General features: G+C 37.3%; 2 long non-coding RNA genes across 2 annotated transcripts; both read left to right on the plus strand.

Moving 5' to 3' along the window:
- Positions 1-72: 72 nt before the first annotated feature.
- LOC124540884 lies at positions 73-2,001 on the plus strand. Its single transcript, XR_006967179.1, has 4 exons — positions 73-219; positions 871-967; positions 1,377-1,479; positions 1,866-2,001. It is a non-coding gene; the product is annotated as an uncharacterized LOC124540884 (long non-coding RNA).
- A 7,148-nt stretch (positions 2,002-9,149) lies between these two features.
- Positions 9,150-12,219, plus strand: LOC124540876. Its single transcript, XR_006967177.1, has 4 exons — positions 9,150-9,269; positions 9,469-9,576; positions 9,663-9,675; positions 12,061-12,219. It is a non-coding gene; the product is annotated as an uncharacterized LOC124540876 (long non-coding RNA).
- Positions 12,220-17,321: the final 5,102 nt, after the last annotated feature.

Genomic DNA, 17,321 nt, shown 5'->3' on the forward strand with positions numbered 1-17,321 from the left:
GAGGATTTTTGTTTTGATCATAGTTCAAAAAATTTAAAATACTTAACTTTTTTTTTTGCAGTAATACACTATGTGCAAAGAAGGTTTATCACTACAACCCATGCACCGGTCGGTTATGTTTTAAAAGACATCATGACTATTCCTGCGATTCTGGGAAAGTTAACATACTTTTAGATCACCCCTATACTGGCTACTATTCTCTTTTCACTATTTTTTGGGGTGCGTATAGAAATAGTAACATAATTAAGTATGAATAAGTGAGTATTGTCTTTATACAAATAATATAAATGCGAAAGTAACCCTGTATGTCTGTTGCTCTATCATGGCCCAACCATGTCTGTTTGAAGCTAGCTTGAAGCCAAATGGGCATAGGCTATCTAACCTAACTAGCGCATCAAAACACCTGACGACCAATTCCTAAAATGCAAGCGCAGACGTAGTACTATTTACAGAGGAGTAAGGAACCCTTGTGGCGCGGTCTAGTAGAAGTGGAGTGAAAATGGAATACTTAGTTATTTTCAAATGGAAATTCGGGTGCAAATAGTGGAATTTTTAATCTTTTCAGAAATAATGTATTATTTTAGGAAAGAAGGGGGTTGACATGGTCTCTAATCTAATTACCCTCCTTAGGGCTGATCTGTGCGAAAAATTCAATTACTTAATTCAACAAAAGAGTGGGCGGATGATTTCTACGTACGACGTAAAAGTTATTGTGTAGAGTAGGTAAAAACGCAGCTTGTGGTGGCATGCCTCTTTGCTACGGCGCGCCTTACATCTGCACCCTGCACTGTAAAGCCGGTAAAGCCGCATCTGGCTATGGAAGTGATTGAGGCTAACATTTATTTTTATGAATATCATTTCTTTTTTCAGCATTTACTTTTATTACCTTTTGGAAACGTAAAGAATATTTTTTAAAGTGGATGTGGGAACTGAATGGAGTAGATTTATACTGCAAAACATTCGACCGGTAATTATATCTTTAAATACATTATGTAAGATATAATTTATTGATTCCGGCCGTTGGCCACGGCGACAATGCTCGCGTGGAGAATGCTCAGCAAACTGCTGAGACAACTGTGCGGGACATAATATCGTAGTCAACAGTATGTGTGCGCAAACAAACACCCTCTTCTTATAGTCTTCCGCTCTATTTATGCGATGGTACAGCCCTCCAAAACGACCGAAAATGAAAAAATAAAATGGGAAATAGCTTTATGTTTCTAGATATGACCTAAAAGCTAGTCACTACACGGATAAATTATTATTTATATTGCAAAAAAATAAAACGACACATCAGCAACATGTAAACAATTATGTACGGCTCTATATTTTTAATGAATATTTGATAAGATCAATTAATACTTATTTTTCTTTAGGCCAGAATATAAAAAATCCCTTACAACTGGATTTTTAAATTTCGAAGGCCAATTTTATAAACTATTACGTTTTGTTTTTACCAAAGGACTCATATTAGTTTATGTAAGTAAAACTCTTTTTATTTTATTTAAAAGTCTAAATAGCCTTATCAAGAATTTGTCAAATTTAACTGTTGTTTTACACAAATCCTCATATAATCATGGCGAGACGGCTAATTAGTTGTCTATACCTTTATTCTCGTTTGAGAATGAGACTTTGCAAACCGAGCAGACTTTGCAAAACTAAAAATTAAAAAGTAGCATAACAAATTAAAATAAAATAGTATAAAAAAGAGAATTGTATTGGGGCATTCTGTTGCAACTCAATTGCTTTCGCTATAAAAGAAATTCAGAACGTTTCATGATTAAATAATTATTTTGAAATTGTTTTTAAAATCCCGTTAATTAAAACAACAAAAAATAATATAATTCAATAATTCATGTCAATAGTTTTGGGCGATTCCAGCAATTATGAAAAAAAGTTATGAAGATTATGACAAGTTCTACGCCACCGCAGTTAATAAATCGGAAAAGAAAGACGATTACAGAATTTTAGCCGTATTTCAAGCAAGGAACATGCTGATGGTATCGTTGTCGGAAATGGTGTGTATTAAGGAATCGTTTAACAAATAAGACCAATTCACTATAAGACGATTTTTTTCTTATAACAAAATTAGAACAGTAAAAGTCTTTAATCCATATTTGAATTAATGTATGCCTGAAATTATGAAATAATTAGGTCATTCTGACCCAATTCAAAAGCACGTAACTCTTAATCATAACATTTGGTTCAAGCAGCAGTTTGGAGCAGCATAAACAATTTCTGTTTTTTCTGCTTCTCCAAATTATTAACGCAGTATGCTATATGAAATTATTGCGGTGTCTCCAATGAAGGCGAGTGTAATCGGGTTTACTACGCACAAAATAATTAAAGAGCATCATACATACCTAAATAAGTAAACCGTCATAACCCACATACATAACATTAAACAAAGTTAAGTAAAACCTTTTTTACCCCATTTAAAATATGTTTTGACTGAGGAAAGTAATAATGGCGGATTCGGCTTACGGATTTATACATTTAGATAGATTTAGAAAATCACTCAACATTATTATTTTCAGATATATCATGTTTTGTCTACTGTCATAGTTCGGTTTGAAAACCATAGGACATACAAGGCATATGAGGAATCTTTAGTTATGAAAGAATTCGGTTTTTCATTTATATTAATATATTCTTTTATGGGATATATTGCTTGGTTAGTGGTGAGTATTTTAATTTGAGCTTAACATAATATATAAACTATCATAGCTAAATAAAATAATACGCAGATCGTAAACAAAGGTAACAAGTTGCAACTCGAATTTTCTCCTGAACAATAAGCTGTTACTTTCACACTATTTTTATGGGTATCTATACAAGGCGGTCTATCCACAATAGCGGACGGATATATTACTAGTATTAATGATAAATTTACCCCCCTCGTCCTGCCGTTACCATCGTCGCCACCATTACCATTGCCATAATTCGGTCGCCAGAGCCTCGTTTACTATTCGGCAGAATGCACCACGGGCTGTTAGGTTGGCTTGGGGCGCTAAGATGTAGTTTGCGCTCCCTTACATGATTATAGAATCGCTAGTTACGTATTTAGATAGGAAATGTGCGGTAACGCACAGAACATTACCAAGTCGCAGGCGACGAAGTTATGCTTAAGCATTATACTAAGGTACTACGAGTATGTCGACATTACTTTCACAGATCAAAGAGTAGCACGAGTCTGCGAGGATTATGTTCATCTAAATTTAATAAGTACTAATTATTATTATTAATCCCTTAGCATCGAGTTAGATTATATCCAGGAAGGTGCGGAAGCATTACGTGGGCTCCAATGAAGACAGTACATCAACAACTGTCTCGTTGGTTTCGATCGCCCTGGGACTCAGATCGTCGGTGTACCAACTATTGCTGGCCGTTTACATGTATCATCGAACTGTCCATATTGATGACGCTAACGCTATTAGTGAAAGTGGCGGTTTTCCACACTATAAATTTTATTATGAGGTATAATAATTATTTACTTTATTCTGATGCACATTGTTTTTCCAAGATATACCCACGCAAATAGAGCACTTCACCTTTGAAATTGCGAAATGATACTGACCTGAATTGATTGGCTTCCATTAGGTTCCTTAAGGTTCAAAAGGTTTTTGGTCAGAGTTCGTATTTTTTTTTGTTAGGTGGCAAACGAGCAGGAGGCTCACCTGATGGAAAGTGGCTACCACCGCCCATGGACATCTGCAGCACCAGGGGGCTAGCAGGTGCGTAGCCGGCCTTTGAGGAAGGAGTACGCTCTTTTCTTGAAAGTTCCCATTTCGTATCGGTTCGGAAAAACCGCCGGCGAAAGCTGGTTCCACAAAGTTGTTGTGCGAGGCAGAAAATGATAATGCGAGGCAGAAATAGAAATCGCGCTGTTGTGGATTTTCGGACATCGAGTTGGTGCGGAGAGAGTACTTCGAATTTTGACGAGATGTCCGAAGGTGAAATTCAGCAGCCGGGATTAATCCGAACAATTCCTCGTAACATACCCTGTAAAAAATTCGGTAGAAGATGCAGAGTGATCCAACATCTCTACGCAAAACCAAAGGATCAAGCAGATCGGGAAGGGCTTGATCGTCGATAACTCGAAGTATTCCGATACTACCTGTAGCGGCTATCGGGATGTTCTTAAATCGTGGAAATGCGGCAAATGGTGTTTTTTTAGCGGTTAACTTGCGTCATTTTGGGGTTGAAATGGACTAGATTTAGCCGGCCCCAGTTCGAGACTTCGTTTAACGATGTGTAGGATTGCTGGAAAAGACGCGTTGCCAACTCGGGAGCACATGTCCGTGGCACGATTGAAGGGATGCCATCGGGTCCACTCGACTTGTGGATGTCCTAGGAAAGAAGTGCTTTGCGAACTGCACTTTGCCGAAATTTAACCTCCGGCATCGTCATATCACACAGCGGGATTGATGATGGTGACTTTCCTCGGTCATCCAGAGTAGAGTTCCACGTGAATAGAGAGAGACCCTAAAAGATCGGCCTTCTCCTTCGCGGTATGGGCCAATAACTCACCGTCTCTGTGCAAATATGGAAAGGAAGGCTGACAGAAATTCCCTAGGATAGCCTTAGCGAGAGACCAGAACACACGTGTTCCTGAAGGGAAGCGCACCAGTCTCTCGCCAATTCTGCCAATGTACTTCCACTTCGCCTCAGCAATCACGTTTTTGAAAGACCTAGAAGCAGAGTAATATTCCTTTCTGAATGTGCTGATGTTTGCATCACGAGATGCTGATGCGTTAGCCCAGTCTTGGTAGCGTTCCCATTTTCGGCGTAAAGCCGTTTTACACAAACGACCAAACCAGGACTGGGATTATCCACCAATGGGCACCGCAGAATATGGAATGAAAAGTTCCATACCCTGAAGGACCACATCGGCGACAGAGTCAGCAACAACGCTCGGATCATCTATCGAGAAACAAACCCGCCCCCATGGGTAAGATGCAAAGAAAAACCGCATCCCATCCCAATCTGCTGACTTGTAGTACTACACGCGACGGCAGCTCGCGGAACGAAGTCGTGAGTACTGTGTAACCGGCACTGTAATCCGGACGAGACAGTTGTCCGACGAGCCCAGAGGGGGATCGACGATAATCTGATAGCCATCCGGATGCGAAGTCAGCAGAAGGTCCAACAGGGAAGGTGTATGATCCTCCACATCCGGTATTCGCGTTGGTGAGGTGATCAGTTGTGTCAAATCATATGACAAAGCGAAGTCAAGAACAGATCTACCCGCATGATCAGTGGTGCGTGATCCAAGCCACTCTGTATGATGGGCATTGAAATCGCCCAGAATAATGATCTCTTCGGATGGAGTCTGCTGCAACACGGAATCTGTAGCCAATTGGACGTGCTCAACCAGTCGGTCGGTTTCAGTATTACCGCTATGGGACCTATAAAGGCACGCGTACATTCGTGGATGGTCGTCGCAGTCTACGCACAGCCAGATAATTGATAGATCCTGCCCTTCAAGGCTGCCGAGGCGTCGAGAGCAGATATGATCTCTGACGAAAACGCACACCTCAGTTCGTGGTACAAAAGTATGCCCCAAATTGTACCCGGGGTAAGAAAGAAAAGACGTATCGGCATGAGAAGATATCTGGGTCTCGGTAAGAAAGAGCAAAACCGGCTTCGCCGTTTCCAGATGGTAATGAACGGCGTTGAGGCTGGAGTTGAGTCCCCTTATGTTGCAGAAGTCCACAGCGAGTGTGGTAGGGGTTGCCTTATAATGACTGCTCCACTTGCCCCGTACAGTGGCGAGCGCAAAGCCCTGGGGCTTAATGCTCTGTCCTACCCACTTAAACCATCCTCAGATTTCCACCATGCCGCCGAATAGTGAGACAACGGGGCGCCCAGTACATACAACAGCGACCACACCAGTGGCAGCCGCCGTAAGGCGGCTGAATACATGGAAAGCGCGCCTGCTGCACGCCTCCATCCTCATCCTCCATAAGTGAATGTGACGAACTCCCCCGAGTCCGCCACTGGAGGCTGGGCGTCACCGAAGCTGACACCCTGCGGCGGATAAGATGGGTGGCACCGCCGCTGACCATCGTGTAAAGCACTGCGGGGGCTCGAATAGTGAGCCTTCTCATTCCCTTTAAGCTAATAAGTCACTTATATAGTCTGCCCTGTCACCAACCATGCACGTACCAGGAGCAGCCGCAAGGCATCCCTTGGGGATACCGCCAGTCTTAGCCGTGGCCGACGAGCAAGCTCAAGCCAGCCCCGTTAGCCAGGGTTCACCACGGAGAGGTGACTGACATGCACCCCAAGCGACAAGGCTTGCTCAAAATACCTTTCATAAAATTATTTATTAAGAGTAAGACGAATTATATAAATTTAACGCCAAATATATAATTAACATGATATGGGTATGTGCGGTATCATCAAAACATAGTATAAAACAAAATAGTCTACCGCTGTCTGTCCTGTATGTATTTTTTATCTTTAAAATTAAGCTACGGATTTCGATGCGTTTTTTTTTTATTAGATAAATTGATTCAAGGGGAAGGCTTTTGATTTTTCAAAATTGATGTCATAAATAAACTCATTTTTGCGCTTTAATTGCAAACGCTGGTTGAACCTTACGAAATAGATGAAAATAATGCCATCGTATGTATATGTCTCTCTTTTAGGGTTAACCCACAGTAACTATTTTTTAACCTTTACTTTTTACGAGAAATAATGGCTTATCGAAGATAAAAAGATGTGAACATTGTAAGACTGAGATTCTGTAATATATATAGTATCAATTTTGAACCTGTTCGAATGACCAAGGTGGATCACACAGTTATACAGGGTTATTGGTAATTCGAGGTAATCCAGTTGGGAGGTTATATGAGTGACTGTTTGCAATAAGTTGCCCCCATATGCATAGTGCAAAAGTGAACCATTTTTGAGTCATCGAAAGAAACTGCGAGAGGTAGCTTTGGCAATCCTCTCTTGATACTAACTAAGCACTATCAATGAAATTCTAAAAATACCAAAACAGGCAAAAATCAATGTATTAAGGTGAATGCATTAATTTGCTAGTTGATTAAAGATGAGTGTATGTGTTCCGGCGTTGTCATTATTAAAACCACACCTTTTCTTTTTATTAAAGGCGTTATTCTCTTTTTGGCTTGAGTCTCGTCAGCAGTTGGCAGTACTGATTCGAGTCAAGCATTTTGCTCACCGACTAAAGCTCATAATTACGATACTCTTCCTATCGCACAACGCACACAACTATACTCGTATCTTGTTGCGAGATAAGAAAGTCTGGATTTCGCTATGCTCTATGGAGCCTTGTTGACTGCCTTTGCCATGATAAAAATATATATATTAAATGCCAGATCCTACAAAACTATTCTACTTATAAAATAGTAAAAGACTTAATAAATTTTCAGATTACGAACATTTTTCTTACGTAGTAGAAACGATAAAGTTCCTTGTTGGGAACGTGAATACACTTTCAATACTGTGGGTGAAGGCTTTTTGTTGAGGAGGTACCTCTACCACGGTAAATTTGTTAAATTGATTCATAGGTATTATGTCATCCTATTTTATTTCATTAAATAAGAACTGAAAACCCTAAAGAGAGACCCTAAAATCTTAACGCGCCTCCGTTTTATACTTTGTACAAGTTAGCTTAAACTTTTTGACAGGTATGAATTTTTCTAATCAACATAACATTGCAGTGATAAAAATATTATTTTCTAAATTTAATGGTTTTAAAAAATGTAAAAGTATTATAAAATACATACATACAACACAAAAGTTCTTAATAAATCAAGCGTTATCCGCTTGCACAATGTTACGTCGATCGGATGGATGGGACACGAATAACAGGCAGTATTGATTGCGAAAAAATTGTTAAAAAACATTATTAAAGTTATGGTTATTATATTAAATTTATATTACATTACATTTATTTAAAAAAATCGACCCTCCTATAGAAAATGGCTCCATCACCTGGTCGATTTCCTATAGAAGGTCTGAAGGTTTTTTAATCACTTTTCGACCTTTGTTTCTTTGAGAAAGTTGTTTACTTTCATGGTCTGGAGCACCTATTTAGATTTGGCGGGAGGTCCAAAAATAACCCTAATATTAAATAGGTACCTATTATGAATAATGACCTGGGTCATCGCTTATGTACCCAATGTTTTATATGTCTATTGCAATAAAGAATTTCACACATAATACACACATAAGATCTCGTCGCAGTTACAAGTATTTTAAAACAATATTTTTGGAACTACTAGATATTTTCTGTTTCCGATCACTTCCGATCCCTTCTATCAAAAGATCAAGCTAATTTGTACAGATCAATTTTAAAATAGAGTCAATTAAAAGTGCTTGGAAAATAAATTTTGCCTGATTTTATAGGGGAAACGCCTTGATATAAACGTAGAAATGATAAATCTTAATAAAATTCAAATACTATTGTGAATAACTGTCCTACTACTAATCTATAAATATTTATGACATATTTTTTTATAGCATTTCAGTTCTCCATGGCAACATTGTTTGTAGTGGCCTGTCCGTTAGCTCCTTTGGTCATATTCCTTCTAAATTTTTTGGAGCTAAGGTACAAGAAATTATGTAGTATATTATAGTATGTTTTTTTTTATTTTGTGCTGTATATCCTCTCCCAATCAAACAGAAAAGAGATGAAATAAAAACATCCAGTTTATGGAGGCAAGTAGGTAGAATTTAGGTGAAAACTGAAAAAATAACAAAAACATTCTTTATAAAATTTTTTGGCCAACTTGTATTCTCAAAATGGGTCCCCTCTACCAAACATATGTATATTTACAAATTTATTTACAAAATATTATATTGATGATTGGTATACCTCTTTGGTCTATGAGGGCTTACCTCTTTGTGTAAAGTAGCCCATGTCCTTTCTCGAGCTCTGTGTGTACCAAATTTCATTTAAATCAGTCCATTAATTTTGGGGTGAAAGAGTTACTTTCGCATTTATAATATTATAGTATATAGTATGGAAGTATGGATAAATAGTTTATAATTAATTAAGTAAGGTCATTAGTTGTAAGGTCTTTGCTCCACCAGTGGATAGAATAGGGTATGGAAGGAAGTATGTTTTTAAACAATACTTGCGTTGATTCACTATATGAACCAATGTTAATTTTAGATACACTGCAACTCAATTAATAATGTACAGTAGACGTCCATTGCTAATAAGAAAACCTGGGATAGGAATATGGAATAAAATATTTACCTTCATAGCATACGCGTCAATAGTAACCAATGTTAGTTTCATTTGATATTGTCTATATAATTAATGATGAGGGAGAAATAAAACAATTTTGGTTTTGACTCCACGCTGCAAAAAAGTCAACAAGACTTACAATGTTTAGAGCGGCCGATGTGAATTTAATTTTTAATGTTGTTGTTACTTCCTAATTATTAATAATGGAAGCATCAAGTAAAATCTTTTTATTCTACTAGGTTGGTACTTTAACATATACTACAAGACTTGTTTTGAGATATTACATGGAAGCTAATCAAAAGAGCTCAAAAACTATTTTAGATATGATGTATTATTATAAGTCACCTGTAAGTATATTTTTAAGTAGACTTCGTTATAGAAAATATGTATATAATTACATAATTATGGCATAAATAATCTTATTTTGTTCTAGGAACACAGTAGTGGTGAGTGAAACACGGAAAAGATGTAGAAAAAAACTATTATATATATATATATCTCTATACAATCAAATCATACAAATACTATATAATCACAGACATTTATTTACTAACCGCATGCGTAGACCACACGTAGACGCATTGCGAAATTGATTTGATGGTAGCTTTAGAGCTGTAGGGAGGCGGGTGAGGCGTTGGGTAGTTTTTTGAAAAGGGGCTTTAATTTTTTTATAGACTCAATTTTTCTTTTAACTGTATTACTTTTCATTCTGATTATTAATTTTTATTGATACTTGAGTTTACCAAGTCTTTTTCGTATTTATGATACTGTACTATAATGTACTGGAAACCCCGATTTTTGGTACGATTAAAATTTAAATCGCGCGACGAGACGGGAGCTGCATCGTAGAGGGGGTTTACGTCAGCTAATCGTATGTACTTGAAATAAAAACAAAGTCATAGTATGCCGGATGAAAGAACTACGTGATTGTTTGAATAATACAAAGTACGAAAATAACAATCAGCCGCGCGTATAGCGGTGGAAAGGCCGTCAGCTGACGCAGTAAAGGTAATTATACTAGCAATGGACAGAATCTTTCCCGATATATGTATGTTTCGATTTATTTGTAATAAAATGCACGATATGAAATAAGATAGTGTAAAATGAAATGAACCCAAAATAAACATAATCGAAATGTAGAAATATATAAAAAGATCGCAAAAGTTATTCGTTGTCGATGGTATCGCCATCGTCATTGTTCTCTGACGAATCATCGGCCGAACTGTCCTGCGGGAATCGCATTCTTCGTCTTTATCAATTTTTTGACCTCGATTTTCTTTACCGTCTTCTTTAATGAGCGTGTGAATGATCAAAATTGGGCTACTAGAAAGCTGAAAGAAAGTGTCACCGACAAAAATTCTATCCTGCCAATATTTTCCTTGCTATCGGTTATACTGGATACTACTGATAGGGGTACGTAATCTCCTTCGAACCATTTGAAGACATATTTGTCGTCGTTTTCTTCCCATCCCCGGTCCGTAGGACACTCAATTGTGAAGGATCTTGAAGGTGAGCATGGCTCCAAAGGTGCGCTATGTATGAATGCGTCCATTCACTCGACGAGGAGAACCGAAACTGATCGTGTACGACAAAAATCCACACGGACAGGCAAATGCTGCTTTAAAATTTTAGCGGAAGAGTCTGAGGTAGCCTGAAGATCGTGTTAAGAGTTCAAGCAAGGCCAGAATGTATCGCAAAATATGTGTTTGAAAGCAAACGGCCTCATAGCAATTCTCCAAAATTTTAAATCTTGGCTGGGTCAGCTGACAGTCTTTCCACTGCTACACAATCAGCTGATTGTAGTTTTCGTACTCAAAATTTTTTGAAGATCATGAATAATGTAGTTAAATTTCATTCGGCGTATTATAACTTTATTTTACGTTTTTTTTTAATAATTCATGCAACCAGCTGACGCATAATCCCCCCTCCACGATGCAGGTAACGATATTTTTTTGCTCAGAATGAAAAAAAATTCCGCCAGCGATTTTGATTTTTTTTTGTTTTTTTTTTTACCTCTTTCGCAGCCCCCTTCACCCGCACCCGCCGCTACTTGAGCAGCTGACGGTCGGTTCAGTTGTTAGTCATATAAGATCAACTATCGACGTTAATATTAGCCGGCTTACTATGACTTTTGCATTTGCAAAGCTACCTTCCGGACCATTAGGAATTATTTTCGCGCTTTGGTACTGTTTCACTGTACTGACAGAATCAATCAAAAGCCTTATGCAATATTCTAAATACAATACATTAATAGCAATATGCGAAACTCGATTGGTCTAAAGACTACTTAACCTACCCACAACCAGAACTTTTAACAAACCTTTTAGCAAACCAAACCCAGGCAAGCACCACTGAATATTCATGTGCTTAATTTGTGTTGAAGGAAAACATCGTGAAACCTGCATGTGTCTAATTTCATTGAAATTCTGCCACATGTGTATGCTACCAACCCGCATTGGAACAGCGTGTTGGAATATGTTACAAAACCTTCTCCTCAAAGGGAGAGGACGCCTTTACCCAGCAGTGGGATATTTAGAGGCTATTGTTGTATGAATATAGCAGGGGCTATTTAATTTACTTTATTATATACAATTACATAATATTAACACTATTTCTTATTTTAAAATGATTGAGCTGTCATTAGAAAACAATGGGATGATTGCGAGGATTGTTACAAAATATAATAGAGATTGAAGCATTATTGTAAAACATAATTTTATTTTGGCCATCCCGAACTAATGAAATTACGCAAGCTAATTTTTTTATATATAGTAGAGGATACCTAGAAAAGCTTAACTTGAGTACTTAAAACAGGGTAACATTTGTTCTAGTTGATACACACAGTTTATTGATGAATATTGCGCATAGGCTTTCTCGGATAACCTATGTCTACCTCAGTGGTTTTACAACTTTTGATAACTATTTTCCTTCACCAACGGGTAACGAGCTCCGTGTATACAGAATGGGTTTTATTTTTCTTTTTGTCGTAAGTTAAAGTTGTTAAAATTCATTTTTTATGTTATAATTTTTATGTTAATTTTTATGAGGGCAAACGAACAGGGGTCTCACCTGATGGAAAGTGATTACCACCGCCCATGGACAATTGCAACACCGGGGGCTTGTAAGTACGGCAACGCAGCTTTAAGGAAGGAGTACGCTTTTCTTGAAGATTCCCAAATCGTATAAACGAACGAAAAATTGAAAAAAGTTCCACAAACTGGTTCACTTAAAATGTGCAGAAAATGACTTAAAATTCGCGCTATTATGGATTTTCGAATGTCAAGGTGGTACGGGTGCAACCTTCGTGTTCCAGAAGTCCTCAGTGGTAAGAGTTGCCTTATGTCTAACTACAGGCACTGCTCCACTTGCCACAAAATTGCAGCAAAGAATTGGGAGGGTCCGAGCATCATGCTCAGGTTTTTTTTGGAGAGCGTCGACCCAGATGGGGGCACCGTACTGCACTACACCGGAGTACAGACGCATAGCGATACCCCCCCCCCCCCCCCACATTCGGAAGGAGACGGTCGAGATCGGCAGCGGCGTTGATGAGCCTTGGGCCGAGATACACAAAATGCTGCCCGAAGCTCCATCGACCGTCCAGGATGAGGCCAAGATACTACATCTGGTCCTGTACCTTGATTACCGTCCCCCGGCGATCATGCTCAGATGGTGTAAGTCCTGAGCATGAATGACCTAAGAGGGATTCTCCACCACAGTTGCTGATGAGGCAATGCTACCGAATTCTACACAACCATCATGTTATGGGGGATTGGGCCACATTAAATTTTTTCTCGTCAATTCCTGTCCACCTGCGGCTATTGAAGCCTTAAAAATTTCATTCAATAAAATTTGTTAAAAATTTTCTTAAATAATTCATCAAGGCATTTTTAATTTTACAGCATATTACGGGTTTATACTCTTTTATTATAAAATGCTTATTTCCACCATACAAACGCGAAATAGAAGAGAAAAAAGATGCCGAGAGGAGGATTAAAACACATTACTATCATTACAAAAAGAAAATGCGTCAAAATACTTCTGAATTTGCTTTATTTTAATATGTATTAAATCAATTGACAAATAATGTTGACACTATTATTAATAAACATGTTTTGACTGTTACGATTTTTTTTATATGATACTAGCGACCCGCCCCGGCTTCGCACGGGTGCAATACTGATACTAAACATACTACAGAATTTGTTTACTTACGACATCACATTATAAACTTCTACAATTATACGTTTTGGCATGTGTACCGTATATACATTCATGTCCACGTAATAGAAAAATTAAAAACAGACGACGACGCCGCGTGGCGTAGGAAATTTGCAAAACGCAACGCAACATACACCCGATCAAGTACCATTATAAGCTGACCCCCAATTCATATCGACAACCATATCAGAAAGAGCTCAACATAAGTTGGGCTTTTATATTTCCAAAACTTTGTATTATTTGCGTATAAAAAGTAGCCTAAGTTACGCCTTAGTACATTACCTACCCGCCAATGAAAGTTCTGTTCAAATCGGCCCAACCGTTCCAGAGATTACCCGGAACAAACAGACAGACAGACAGACAGACAAAAATTCTAAAAATGTGTGTTTTGGTATGTGTACCGTATATAAAGACAAATGCATGTAGCAGAAAGCGGTTATTTTAATATTACAAACAGACACACCGATTTTATTTATTTGTATGGATTAGAGCGTCAACCTCGCCTCCAATACGGTGTTATGTCATTTGATTCTATATGATAATTTATATCACATTATTATTACATATTATGAATATAGCAGGGGCTATAGAACTTTTATTATATACAATTATTATTTTAACCCTTTCACCGCCAGAGTCGGATTTATCCGACAAAACATTTCGGGCTCATTCCGCCTAACCACCTGGCCACGGGAAATTCGTGGACGCGAATATTCGCGCGATGCGAACGTCGAAGCGTCTTGCGAATGAAACAAACGTATAGCCATGTACTAAGCATGCCACGCGAGACGGCGCCCGGCGAAGCGACCGGCGAATTGTAACGAGCGAATAGCGCGCGCGATCTGCGGCGCGGCCGGCGAGCTAAACGAAAACTATGAATCAGTACGGCGCAATTTTTTGTTTATTTAGGTACATATAATTAATTAATTAATGATGTAACGTCAATTCGTCATTAAACTACACATCTCGGGTTTTGATAATTTTGATGGATTATGTTATATATTCCAAAGATTACGTTCAGATTATAAAATATGCCTTTCTGAATGTGTACCGAAATATTTATGTAGGCATAGTATTCGATACCTACGTACTGTTATACAGTACGGACTTGAAGCTTTTTTAAAAAAAAAGTGTTCACAAAACTAAACTTAGAAATAGTAAGGGTTGAGGGGTGAGTCCTTGAAATAGAATAATAACAATATTAATTATTAAACGCGACCGTCGGAATCGGAGGTTGGAGTAGGACTGACTCTGAGGAGCGAGCCACTGAAGGTTCTGGGGGAAAAGGTGATGAGTCGGTAGTTTCGGTCAGCAAAATGGGTAACAGTGTAGGGTTATAACACCTCCCCGGGGTAGACTAAACTTCGGGGTTAAAATTCGAAGTTTAGGAAGAAGAAGCTAAATGTGCCTTCTGGTGCTGGCTGGTGGAAAATCTTCTGGAGTCTGGTTAGCTTTATTAACCTGGATAGGAACCACAGGATCTAGAATAGGAATTGCAGGTTATGGATTCGGTGGATCTGCAGGAACTGTCTGCATGACAAAAGGGATTTGGTAGTTAAGACGGCCACATGATTTAACAAAAATAACCTAAACACACCATAAACTATAATAATGACAATAACTATAATTAAGAGTATAGAGTAATGATCCCCGTATTTTATAATAGATTTTTGATTTAAGATCTTTTGTGTTTCCTCTGCTAACGCTTTTAATTTATATTTTGTTTCTGGAGTAAATGAGTCAAGATCTATATTTTGTAATTTGAAAAGGGGTCCATTACTTATTTCATTTTTAAACTTATCTAAAGTACAGCATGAGTCTAATATTATATTAAAATCGGGATGAATAGTAGTAACATTTATCTTAATACTAACAGTTTTGGGTACTTTTACAATATGCATAACAATTTATTGGAACTGTAATAATTCCCGTACCAAGTATGTTTAGCTCTGAATTTTCTTTATTATTACACTCAATTGACAATTTGTTACTCTGTGACTGTATATAAATCCATCTATTATTACTAATTTGTTTCCACAAATCTAATTGTCCATAGATAAAATCTGTTTGACACTGTTCTGGTAAAGCACTTATTACGTTGGATAAGAGTTCACTTTCACAACTAGGGTTTGCACTTGTCGAATACACCGTAATTACATCACATATGAATTCATGGGAATCTATCGTCTTGCAGTCCGTGATTGATTCTAAGGTGCAATATTCTAATTTATCTTTGGTCAATGCGATATATTTACTTTTAGGTACTACAAAAATAAATGAGTTAGGTTTCAAACTATCGTGCGGCGTAGGTAATGCAATATTATGATACAGGTTATATTCCTTAGAAGATACAAGAGGAATTCTTAAAATAAAAATTATCTTATTCCTTAAGCTAAAACACATTACATTAGAAACATTCATTAATACATGGATATGACTTAATTCTAAAGTAGTTGGTAATTTATGGTTGATAGGTAGATATCTGGCTGCCTGGCTATTTCATCTCATATTAAATTGTTTAAATAATATATGAGACAACTAAAAAAAAAAAAAATCCGCTGAGTTTCTTTCGCCGGTTCTTCTCAGGTCAGGGTATTTTCTTTTCCGAACCGGTGGTAGTGTTTCAATTGACCATCAATAAGAAAGTGTAATGCTTCTATATTGAATAAAGTTATTTGAGTTTGAGTTTGAGTTTGAGTTATCTATGATTGTCAATAAGTTCCTGGAATAATTGCGTGGGAGTTAGTATAGCTGGGTGTAGAATGTTTTGGCTACTGAGTATGATAGCATTAATGATGTCATCTAATTGGAATGATAAAGTGAGTACAGCGGCTTCTAAACTTTGTAATATTTAATTAATATTTGACTTAATTTCTATATGATTATATGCTTGTGATAAATTCTTGAATCTCGATGTTAATTTTTCGATTCCTTCGTTAAGTATAATCTCGTAAATTTTGATTGTATGTAAGGATTCATTAAACTTGGAAAATGTGGATGTTGTAACCAAAATATTTTCTTTAGTCAGAGAAGCTAATTTTTTCTGGTTATCGTGTAAATCTTGTATAGCGTTATGATATTTGACGGCATCGTCCTCGCTTAGAGTGCCAAATATTATTTTGAACAGTGTGCCTACACCACTTATCCAGGCACTACGTTTGAATTTATTGGTGCCTGTCAGGTGAGTGATAGATGAATATGCAGAAACAATATCTTTATATGAAGCTTTATTAATAGTTAATGGTTCTAGAACATTATGGCATTCAAGTTCGAAGGTAATATTATTTTGAAATTGATTGCAAAGGAATCGAATTGTACCTAATACCTCATTAATATTTTGAATATGAGGTAAGATATATGATATATCATATGGAGTGACAACGTCTAAGTGACCAACATTCATTTTGAGTTCTCCAATCGGGTCAAAGTATATTCCAGGACTCGAGATGAGAGGTTGTAGATAGTTTTGCTGTGATTGACCTTGGGACGAGGCCCTGTAAACAACAAATAAGCCAGATGATGCCTTAGGACGAGATGTAAAGAAGGTAGGTATTATCATAAAATTAAATTAATTACATAGACTTTGGGTTTGCTATTAACTAATAGTATAATACTATTGTGTTTTCTTTTCAGTAGGCGAAGTCTACTATCAGGTAATTATTCATTTTATATTTATATTTAGCTATATCTAATTTTTTTTTTACATATATATTCACAGATTAAGGTCTACGTCGGCTGCTGGTTTGACCTGTTGTTTGAAAATGATGGGTAATGTGACGTCTGTTTATTAATAAGGTAAGCGTATTGTTACCATTTATTTTTACCACTTTGTAAGGACCTTTCCAGAGAGGTGAAAGAGCTTTCCGCATTCGTA

This window comes from Vanessa cardui, chromosome 2, assembly GCF_905220365.1.
Source record: "Vanessa cardui chromosome 2, ilVanCard2.1, whole genome shotgun sequence".
Lineage (NCBI taxonomy): Eukaryota > Metazoa > Arthropoda > Insecta > Lepidoptera > Nymphalidae > Vanessa > Vanessa cardui.